We start from the raw sequence: 12602 nt of genomic DNA, 5'->3' as shown, positions 1-12602 counted from the left end.
AAATTAGTTTCAGAAGAAAACTCAATACTACTATTATATATAATACTAAATAGCATCACAGTGATATTTAAGAATCTTCATAAAAGTATAAATTCTTTGCAAATAAAAATTTTAGCAATGTGTGGAAAATATACATAAGTTATAAGAGTGACAGAATATCCCTATCTGAGAAGTGATATAGAAAAAACCATCTCATTATCAAATTCCCACTTCACCTATGTAATCACATGAATTGAGTTGAAGTAGCTATACTGAGACAGTGTTCAAGTAGTGCCATAAATTTATAAACACACAAAACACAAGAATTGGGGAAAAGGGCAGAGGAATTAGAAAAGTCAGAATATAAATTCTAATCATGATTGACAAGATATATTAAATCAAAATTAGTGATAATTTGATAAATCACAGAAATTCATGTAATATCTCATAGAAAGAACTGAAATACAGTTGACCCTTGAACAACATGAGAGTTAGGAGTACCAACCCCACCTGCCGAGCAGTTGAAAATCTGCTTGTAACTTTTTACTCTCCAAAAAACTTAACAACTAATCGCCTACTATTGACCTTACCAATAATATAAACAGTTGATTAACAAATATTTTGTATGTTATATATATATATTACTGTATTCTTACAATAAAGTAAGCTAGAGAAGAGAAAATGTTATTAAGAAAATCATTTAAGGAAGAGAAAATACATTTACAGTACTGTATATACTTATCGGAAAAAAACCACGTATAAGTGGATCTGCGCAGTTCAAATCTGTGTTGTTCAAGGGTCAACTGTACATCAAAAGGTTAGCTCTAAAAAGTCTTTAAATACTAGATTTGTGGTGGGATAAGTCTCATTATTACTCACTGCATTATTCAAAAGTCCTAATTTGGAGGATTCTACCTCTAGGGCTAATCTTCCACAGCAAGGAACTGTCTAGTAGGTCTGACACGAAAGTTAAATCAATGCATTTAAGTTCATTTCTGACTAATGACTACAAAGATCACAATTTGTATTTTCCTCAGTCTTCTTAACTTTCAAATCCAGCAAATTAATTTTTCCAACTGGTCTTTGATTTCACACAATTCTTCTAATGAAAACAAGAAAATAATGCTGCTAAAGCAAAAGGCTGCTTTAATTGAGCAAGATGGTATGGTATAAGGCTTAAGAAAATAGGAACTGTTTAAGGTAAAAAAAAAGATGATGTACTCTAAAAGTTCTCAGGTAATAAAAACACTGGAGATTTTGTTTTATATTTGTTTATCATTTTCTACAGTAAACGTAAAACTGTATAAAAGCAATTTTTTAAAATGCTATTTATAAGTTAACAGTAAGAACAATTTAAAATACTGTATATTAAATTCGTAGAACATTCAGGATTGGCAGAAAATTATCTGAAAGCCTGTTTTCTGGTAAAACTGGACCCTAATACAATGTTGGCCTTTGCATGTAAAAACATTACAAATGTTACAGAAAAGTAGCTGAAGAGAATATACAATATGACTAGAAAAATGCTCATTCTTCCATAAACACATTTTAGGAGAATGTAGTTTGGCCTTCTGGCAGTAAAACTCTACATATATTAAGTTAGTAAAGCACACATACATTGATTATATTAAAAGACTCTTCTGTTTCAATTTAGCATAGGCATATTGGAAAGATGAAAAGATTCAACAGAAAACTTGAATTCAGTGTGAAATAGAGAAATATAAACAGTTGAGTTTCAGATTCCCTGAGTAGCAAATGGGGGTAATACCTGTCCAACGGTAATTACCTATCTATATTCACAGCAGCAACAATCAAATGTACTATCTAGGTTGAAAGTTCTCTGAATTCAAAGTTTGCTGACCTAAGGCCACTTTTGAGTTCAAAGGCAAACACCAAAGATAATAAAGCTTAGGGTTAAAAGAAAGCAAAGAATTCTCTTGAAAAATAATCACCAAGCTCCATAGTAAACCTGGTTCATCCTTGGTTATCCTTAACAATAAATAATGCTCTTGTTAATCCTATACATTCACGACTTTATGAATTCCTATTTACAAAGAAATACTACTTGAACATATTGAGATATAATAGGAAAACCAGCAACTGTGCATCATATAATGCCGTGAATCTACTAAGTTAAGCTATTTTTTCTCAACCGATAGCGAAGATTTAGGTATAGAAAATTTCATACCAATGTTACATAAAACATACATTTAAGGGAATATAGTTTGGCCTTCTGGCAGTAAAACTCTACATGTTTAGATATCACTGCTGCCTTAAAAAACATATTGCAGGTGCCAAAGTAGCCAATAAAATGGAGACACACATTACCAGTCTAGCAGCTGGTAAAAGATTAAGGCTGCTCTTACTGTTACTCATTTCAGAAAATTAAAAACGTAAAAAGAAATTTCACCAGTCAGCTACTATCAAGAAGTCAGGATTATCAAAATATCTAGAAGAAGTATTCTCAATCATTTCAGAAGATAGAAGAATATACAGATATCGTATATTAAAAATTACCCCCAAAATGTAAAAATGGGTATGAAACTGCACTGACCCTTAAAGTGACCTATGGAAAAGTCATCTGGGACATATAATAGAAAGCTGCTTAAAATAAACAAGTACAGATTTGATATACACATCATACTCATAGGCTTCTTGTTCTTAAGAGATAAGAAAACGATGTATTTTTAAATATTTTTTGTAACTGATAATTTTTTAATTAAAAAAGTTGGTCAAGGTTATTCTAAAACATGATTTTAAGCACCAGACAGAACAAATAATGAGAACATGTTTTAATAATAAAAGATTTCATCTTTTTTCCTTTTAGTTCACATACTTCAACGATGATCCACTTATAGCCAAATGTCATCCCTTTTTCTTTACTTCCTTATTTAATCCCACACAGTCCTATTCTAGTCTTGTTCTGACCAGTAAAAACAAAGTTTTGCTCACCTATTCTGAATGAGGTTCAAAAACAGAAAAACAAAGCAGAGAACTAATGTAGATTAAGTTGGGCTAATATTTTATGTATAAGAAAAATGAATAAAGGCACATACTCTCTTACTCTTTCTTCCAGAGCTAGCAACCTACTACTGGCTCTAGAAATAATTCTGCCTACTTCTGTAATCCACAGAATCTCTCTTTAGGCAGTAGTACCACATTATGTTTTTTGACATGGTACAGTAACATGTTTCTCTGCAATTAACAAAACTACTTGATCATCTAATGTATATCTATTTAAGATACTTTTGGAGTTATACAAAATTATGTATTCTCTTAAAACAAAAAATGAAGGCTACTTTTGTGGAATCTTAAACGGAGTGGAAAAAAAATTGTGACTCCACAAAGGCACACCAATATAAGATAAATGTTTATAAAATGTTCCTTTATTTGAACCAAGAAAAACCAAAAAACATGTACATGCATCTTATAGTTTTTCTTTGAATTCTATATACTTACGGTTTGCCAAATAATCTGCTAGAAAAATAAAAGTGAGTCATAATATAGTATTCTTTTGGTTCAATTTCTAGCTATTAAAAACCGTCAGTACTTGCTTCTTAAAAGCTTAAGTTTCAAATGTGTTAAAGTAACATTTAACTACCCTCTCATAAAAATAAAACATCTCTTAACCATTCTGAATTGAGAAAAGCCTTTTTCTCCCCTTCACACAAAATGTAGTCTAAGTTACAAAACTTTAAATATTTTAAAAAGCATTCTGAAATAAACAATTTCAATACTTTAACTGAAACTTTCTATACTTATCACCAAAGGACTATAATATACCACCTTTTGTATATATTGGAAATTCTTACCTACCTCATTTACACAATCCTTTTGAGGGCGGCAGCAGCAATGAGAATTTACAATGACAAACACTGAGCAAAAATCTTTCTTTGTAAAATCCATGAGAAAAGGCAAAATAGACTTGTTATAGTTACAGGAAAATAAGAGGGGAAATGGATAAGATGTAAATTAACGGAGTAAATTAGCCCACAGCATAAGCAAGACAGACATCAAAGTCAGATTGAAGCATAATTTCTTGTTTCACACTAGCCATGCTTCTTTCCTAATTCTCAGATGTGGGTTTACTCTGCTCAGCCAACAGTCTACTTATTCTAGATCAAAACTATCTTCTCAACAGCTGGGAAACTGTTCTGTTACTATTCTTCCTGCTTCTCTTCCAACAGCAACAGGTTCCTGGACAAGCAAAATGAGACTCTTACTTGCTCAAAGCTCCACCCATTATGTCCACAGGTTCTGCCTCCTTGACATCAAAACCTACATTAGCAATCTACTTATCTAAACATTCCCTTCCCCCTAATCACATTGGAACTATGCTTTTAAAAGAAAGTGGAGATTAAGTTCAATGACCAAAATGTAAACTCAGAATATGTAGCCAAAGGAAATCACAACACTTGGGCTGGGTTCTCAGATAAATTTCTCACAAACCAAGTCTGTGTGACCTGGGCCATATCCCTTGAACTCACTTGAAAAGTATAAATAATAGTTCCTCTGTTTACCTGATTTAAAAAGTGGTTACATTAAGGTAAACTGTCTTAGCACTCTCTCATGATATATTAAAAAGTAAATAAACAGCTTTGAATTGGTACACAGAACTGGTAAGAATTTATTCTTCTCCTTTCCCTTCTAGTAAAAGGAAAATGTGCATATCTACCTAAAGATATTTCCATTGCCAGGAAGAGTCATGGATCCGAATAACTCCTTTGATTTTAGTGATTAAGGAAAAGTTTTTGTTCGTGGCATTAACAAAGATGGGAGAAAAAACATTGTTCATTGCATTATTTTAACAGGTAACAGAATAAAGTCCTATCCCTTGTAATTTGGTAGGCTTGAATCCCCATTAAGACAGTGGATACTAAGGTTTCAATTTCTAAACAAAAGTAGCATAAGATAAGGGCTTATAAGCTATTTGGTAGGAATACTCTAAAGGCTAGAAAAGAATATATAGTCTAACAAGCTATTTCAAAGTAGTTACCACTGATCTCTGGCTCAACACAATTCATCACTACCAAGTAGATAGTCAAGGATGTCAGGTATTAGTCAGAAATATAGCAATAGTCCAGCAATTATCTTTAACTTAAGTGTCTGTGTGAGCCTGTTCAGCTTTATGGTTAGCTAAATGAAAATGAAAGAGCTAAACTGCTTCATAAGTTTATCAGATATAAAGAGGTGGGGAGGTTTTTAAACTCTAATGGGCAACAAACAAAACCAAAATGAGGTAGCTTTTTTGGGACAAAGATATAATGGAGACACAAATATCTAGATCTATAAGGACTGGCTTTTTCTATATATCAAATAACAGTTTTCAATATATACAATAAAAATGCCATTCACATACAGATAACAGTTTATATGTCTACATTCTAATTCCTCTTTCAGAAAGTTAGTGCCTTTCTCTAGAATTCTCAATTTCTTTCAATGGTATCATTATTTCCATGATTCAGAACAGAAAACTTAGTCATTCTTGGATGCTTCTTCCCACAATATTTACGTACTATTATCCGCTATGAGCATTTTACCAAAAATAAATGTTTAAAACTGCTGGTAAACAGTTAGTTCTGCTACTAATACTCCTACTATCCCTCCAACAGCCAAAGATCTCTGTCCAGGCAAAATGAGATTTTTATTGACTTGTTACCTCTCAAAATTGTTACTTCTTTTGCATAATATCTGTCACCACCAAAGTCCAGATGATCAAATCTTCACCTCTTTAAGCTTAGACCAATTTAAGATGGGCCTCACCATTTTCATTCTCTCCATCTACAATTTGTAGTTTACACTGTGGCCAGCTCAACAATCTGGCTTCATTTAATCAGATATTTATTCATTTCCAATCATCTGACATTATTTAACTCACATCACACTGCTTAAAAATGGTTACTAGTTCATACCTACAAGATGGCCACAGAATTAATCACAGGTCTACAAAAAAAAAAATCTCTTTGTTCAAATAAGACAACTGTGGGCCAGAAATTAATACCATGTCTAAGTTAGAATTCATACATTAATTCAACTGGCATCTACGGAGTGTCTAATTTAATCTAGTCTAGTCTAGTCTAGCTAGTCTAGTAGGTACAAGACACCTACTAGATATACTGCATTATCTTTAGCACCTAGAATAAAACAAGTGGAGTCTATATTCCAATGGGGAAAGGCCTAATCAATGGTAAAGCAAAAACCAGAAATCAGATTCCATCATGTCTAGTTCAATGTTACTTCTAGTCCATGTTACAGTGTTTTTCATTTCTTTAATCTGTTGTGAAAAGCCCTCGCAATCCAATTTCTACCTACTCCTCTACTCCCACCTACCAAATTAAGTCCGAACTGGTTACTTGTTCACTGAATACTTAATTCCTGTACATTTTCACTGACAAGAATACTCTTTTACTCTCCCCTTTTTTTTAGCTGAGTTCTATACTCTTCTCATGGTATACCTCAAATGATATAGAATGAGAAGGCAGCAATTACAAAGTATGAATCTTTTGGCATATAAGTTATTTACAAGATATCAGGAAATTCAATAGTATTACAATATATTTAAATATAAAAACCATCTTTCTATAGCCTACCTGTTTTTACTCTATAGTCTAATGTCTTATAATTTATAAATCAACGTCCAGTGTGGATAAGTAAAACAAGCTTTTCTGAGAAATTCTAAAATAAAGGTTTCATAATTGTTCTTAGCACCTAAAACACTGGGAATGATACCCAGAACTGTTTGGTTTAAGATTAACAGTCTGATTAAGAATAAGAACCTTTAATCTTAATCAAATCACAGTAGAGTAATGGAATGACTCTGAAAATGATTCAAAATGTCCCCAAGATACAGCGCATGACACACAATTTTCTTTTACATGCATAACCCAAACATATTGGATGGAAACAAATAAAATTTATAAAGGAACCAGTTCAGCTAATTCCAGTAGATTTAGATCTCTGGGACAGCACACAAAAATCCAGCTGCTAAAAGCAAAAAACACAACGTTTTCCTCAACTTTTCAAACCCTATCTAATCAGGAATCAGTCTCAATTCTTTCTGTAAAAAAGTAGTGTGAACTGCAAACTGTTATATAAAAACTAAAAGGAATTTTACCCTAACTGCTTTAATTCTGTTCTTCCGAGACAGAATGTTCAAACCTTGCAATCCAAAGGCTAATGGAATCAGTGACAAAGTCAAATTACATAAACAAAGTAATTAAAAATCCCCATTATTTCTAACTTGGTTGTTATGAGGCTGGATTCAGCCAGATTCTTACTGGTATGAACCATTAGTTTACAGGAATTTGAACATACCTTATGATCCCATTGGAAAACAAGCCTCTTCAAACTCTCTACCAAATCCAGCTAGTTCTATCAAAGAAAATTAGTTTACCTCATGATTTCCCAAGGCTTATTACTCTCTGGATACATGAAAGCTTGTGTACTACTCCAAGCTCAAATACACTATATCTTTCATATAAAAAATTGATGCCATTGCTTACTATAGTTTCTTCTTTTAATAGCAGACAAAAATCATGCCAAGTACAGAGATTTTCAAAACGACAAGTTTTTCTCCTTTACACAGGGCTCAAACCTATGATACTAGCCTTATTACTACCTAGGTACCTGAAGTTTTTTACTTTCAGATTTTTTCCTTTTGAGATCTAGAAAAAAAGATTAAAACAAAAACAGGTAAAGGAAACAATTTTAAGGTTTGCATTAGTGTTATGTTAGAGATGGCTGATTTCTGAAATTATAAAAATTATTATTATTTCTCCTGCATTACTTTGGGCAAAATGTTTAACCTCTTATTTTCTTATCTATGAAGTAAAGATACTATCTACTATCTACTTACTACTTACCAAGATAGAAAATGTTACAATAATTAAAATTAGATAGTATATGTAAAGCACTTTGCAAGGTGACTGGCAAGAAAAAAGCAAGATTACAAATAAATATAAGTTCATTTGCTCTCATTTAAAACCTGACTTTAAGTTCATTAAATACATTTTAATCACTGCAATTTGCTGAATGTCAATAAATAAAAGACCAGAACAAGAGACTTCTTTCACTACTAAGCATGTCATAATGATGTTAATGATAATAATGGCAATAACGAATAAGTACTTGATAACTGCATGTCAGGCACTCTACTATTTTCTATATCTTTAAGCCTCATAAATGTTTACCTTAGTTTCAAAGAAGTTAAATAACTTGCCCAAGGTGTCATAGCTAAGAAATGACACTGCTGGGATTTAAACTCAAGCAGACCCAACTCCAGAGCACATTTCCTCCACAAGCAACATAAAATTATTTCACGTTGTGTTCAATTGTGTATTTATGTATTCATTTCACAAATACTGAGTGTCTATGACTTGCCAGTTTCTAAATACTAGAGCAAAGAACAAGTCAAATAAAATCTCTTTTGTATTCTTTTGGGGCTTTAGATAAATACCATGAGACTGTGGTAAAAGCCATGAAGAAAAATAAAACCACGAGGGGACAGAAGTAAAGTGTACTTAAGAATGTTTTAGATAGGATTGGTAGGGAAGGCCTTCCTGAGATCTGAATGAATTGCATATACAGAACACTAGCATATAACAGTTTATCATCAGTACACTATAGAATGTAATTATTAAACCACAGTCTACATTTTACCCCCTTCACATCGGCACTTACACAGATTTAAATGCCCTCAGGTCACAGACTGATGTTATAATCGATATTTATGGATTCAGTATAGCATTTTGATGTGAGCAGGTGATCTGGGATCACAGATGTTATTTTCTAGATATGTAATCTTGGGCTAGCCTTCCTGGGCTTCAGACTGTTTATTTATAGTGTTGATAATAGTAGTATTTACCTTCCCACCCACGAGTTGCTGGAAGAATTAAATTAAATAATACATGCAAAGTGTTTAAAGAAATATCTGGCACAGAGGATGTATATTAATGTTTACACTGCTATCATTGGCTATTTGCATGGCAGTGTACCCTGGCAGGGTCAGACATGTTGCAGTGAATTGATCTAAGAGGAAAAGAGAAACCTGTGCTTTAGAGGCTCAATTCTAATGGGAGACAACAGTTAATGTCAATATTATTATTATTATTATATTACTTTAATAAAATATAGGTAGAGTATGGTGGAAACAGACGAGGGAGCGATACTGACATGACTTTCAGGCAAGAATCCTAGAAATATTTCTGGTAAAGAGTGCCAGAGGACTGAAGCTACTGGCTCATACCTTTATACAGATTTGCCTCAGCATCCCTGTTCATGGTAGGCTAATAAAATTCTGTTTAAACACACATTTTCAGGAATATTGTCTTTATTCCTCTCAAGATCAAAACCCCCTACTTTGTTATGTCTATAAAATCCACCTACTTTACTGTAATTACTACTTCAGTGTTTACCTTCCCTACTAGAAGGTGGGAGGAACAACAAAGCCTATTGTCTCATTCACTGTTGTAACCTCAAACTGGCACATAGAAGATACCTAATTAATAGCTGTTAAATAAGTGAATTGTTAAAATAAATTTAAAAGAAACTGAGAACTAGAGATTATGGTTCAACTGACTAGAGTTCTGTGACCTTCAGACCTAAAAAGGTAATACTAAGCTGTTCAAGATGGATGATTCTTTGTATCCCTTTTCTAAGTTAGTGCCAAATCTACAGAAGATCTTGTGTTTAGGAGGGGAAAACTTCCTGATGACTAATTGGGTATACACAACAGATCTGAGATGGAAACCAGAAATCTGGAGTGATAGAGGCATGGAGAAGGGGGGTGGCAGGGGAAAGTTAACATGAAAGAGACCTATGATCTCTCAACAGATAACCAAGGATATTTCATTAACAAATGTGCAATAGGTGGACTGATGCTAACATATACATTTAAAAACTTAGTTAAATTTACATCAAAGGCAGAGTTATGAGAAAATGTAATAATACATCATGGTGTATTTCAACACAAAGTTATCACTATTGTTTATATAATTATATAAATTATCATATAATCTAAGCACTTACTTAGACCCCTCACATTTATCTTAGGAACCAAAACATGAGAAAAACTTTAGAAAATTAGAAAAGGATATAGCCCTTTTTATTTTTCATCGGAAGCCAGAAGATAGGACTGGAGATTTGTGAAATCATGATAGCATTTCTCAGATAATAGTATAGAATAATGGACTATAGATAATATAGAACTAAATTTTCACAGCTGAGAGGAAAATAAAGCACAAGTATATATCTTCAGTATACTTAGAAACTAAGAATTCTAACACAGCTCCATCTGACTTAAAGAACTCCGTAAACTTTTTATTCTATCTTTTCTACAGCTTGACTTGTTTTAAAAAGCAATTCCTTAATAAAGCAGAAAAAAATAATGCAATTAATAGATTTAAATTTCTTAGTCAGTTTGGTTACTTATAATGCTAGTAAAAAGGTTCCATGAATGATGGGATGATAATTTATTCAAATAATGTTTGGTATTACATTATTTAGTGTATTTTTAATTTATTTGATCAAAAATAAAGTACACAGAACTGACAGGGACCTCAGATGATTGCTGTTCCAGTTCACACTTCCCAAACTTTAATATATACATGAATCATCTTTGGATCTTGTAAAATGAAGGTTTTCATTCAATCCATCTGGGATGGGGCCAAAATTTTACATTTTTAAGAAGTGCCCTAAGGATGCAGCTTCTGCTGGTGTAGGAACTGCACTTTGCATAGCAAAGATCTAAATACTAGTGATTCTCAAAGTGTGGTATGAAGAACCCTAGGGAGCCCCAAGACCCTTTTGGGAGACCTATAAGGTACTTCACTTTCCAAGGATATGATCTGCCTGAGGCCAGATTGTCTTCACACACTTCAACCAAAATAATATACTGCAACAAACTGAAGGCAGAAGCAGATATGAGAATCTGGTTGTCTTCCTTTTGACCAGACATTAAAGATATTTGTAGAATGTAAAAATGCCACTCTTCTTACTAAATTTTTAAATTAGTATTTGAAAAAAATATTTGTGAAATGTTACTGTCAACATATATGGGGCTTATTATGTTATTTTTTAATTACTGAATACATTATAAAATTCCATATTAATTTCTAATATGGTAAACTAGATAAAACACAAGTAAACAAAGGATCCTTGGGGTCCTCAATAATTTTAAGAGTATAAAGAGGGCCTGGTACAAAAGAATTTGAGAGCCACTGCCTCAAATCATTCAAGTCTGGTAGCTGCTATCTTGATCCCTTCTCAAAAGATCTCAATGGACAGAACCTCAGACCTCTACTAGTAAACTTTTGCAATGTCTTATAACCTTGCCAAATTCTTTATGTTCTATTATGAGTTTTCTGTCCTTATTTAGTCTCCTTTAGGTCAAGAAAACAATTGCTGAGCACCTCCCTCTTCCAATTATGCATATAAATCCCTTCCCTCAAGAAATTATAAATAGTCTAAAAACTAAAAATGATGGGACTCAATCAGAAAGGACTCATGATATCAGGAATAGTCCTGAAACATTTGAGGGGCTAATATGTGAAATTACTATTTGGTTTTCCCTATGAAATCTCAGGGAACAAAGTGAGAGTAATTACAAGGTAAAAATTATGGAGAAACAATTAAAAAAAAAAACAAACACTTTCTAGTCATGGAATTTTGACTCTTTCTAACTATTCAAGTTATTGTTTTCTGCTTTATTTGTACCAAATATTTTTCCTATTCTATAAAATGTATTGCTTTATATGTGCATTAGTTTCTACTTGCTACTATTCAATTTCATTTTAGTAGGACGATTTTGTTAATATTTCAAAGGTGACATTAAGTTTTGTTCCCCTTTTGCAGAATAAATTCAACTCTCTGAATCTTACATACTGTCTAACTGACTATATTTGGGATTCCTTTCATTGAAACGTTTATTCTTCAAAATAGTACTGAGTACCTACAATATGCCATATGCTATACAATATGTATAAAAAAAAATTTAATAAATCAGGTTCTAGGACAATACCTTTTAAGACATTGTTATATTTCATCCTTCCTGTTCCCAATCCCTCTCCAGAGGTGAGGGTGGCTATAGGTTCATATAGTTTAACAAAACTATATGAAAAGAAGAAAATAGAGAACTAAAGGGTATAGAACCTGTTGAACATAACAAATATGGTATATCTATACAATGAAATATTATTCATACATAAAAAGGAATTAAGTACTGATTAATTATGTAACATGGATAAACCTTGAAACATTATGCTAAGTCAAAGCATAACACAAACAAAACATAACACAAAAGGATATGTATTGTATAATTCTATTTGTATGAAATATCCACAATAGGCAAATCAAATCCATGGAGACCAAAAGTATAATATTGGTAGCCAGGGGCTGGGTGGTAAAGGGAATGGGGAGTGACTGCTAATGGGTATGGGGTTTCTTTTTCTGGAGTGATGGAAAGGTTCTGGCATTAGTGGTGATGACTGCAAAACACTGTGAATATACTAAAACCTTGAAATGATTTAAATGATGCATTTTGTGGTATGTGAATATTATCCACCACCACCCCCGCAAAAAAACACAGAAAAACCAACAACAGGGTAAATACTATACTAAATACGGAA

General features: G+C 32.6%; 1 protein-coding gene across 11 annotated transcripts in view; it reads right to left on the bottom strand.

The window, feature by feature from the left end:
* The window catches only part of WNK1 (WNK lysine deficient protein kinase 1), a 133075-nt gene that overhangs the window by 46581 nt on the left and 73892 nt on the right, over positions 1–12602 (bottom strand). The window lies entirely within an intron of this gene.

This window comes from Pteropus alecto, unplaced genomic scaffold (genome assembly GCF_000325575.1).
Source record: "Pteropus alecto unplaced genomic scaffold, ASM32557v1 scaffold76, whole genome shotgun sequence".
NCBI classification, from domain to species: domain Eukaryota; kingdom Metazoa; phylum Chordata; class Mammalia; order Chiroptera; family Pteropodidae; genus Pteropus; species Pteropus alecto.
The sequence above is the reverse complement of the archived record's forward strand: the minus strand, read 5'-3'. Positions and strand labels throughout refer to the sequence as shown.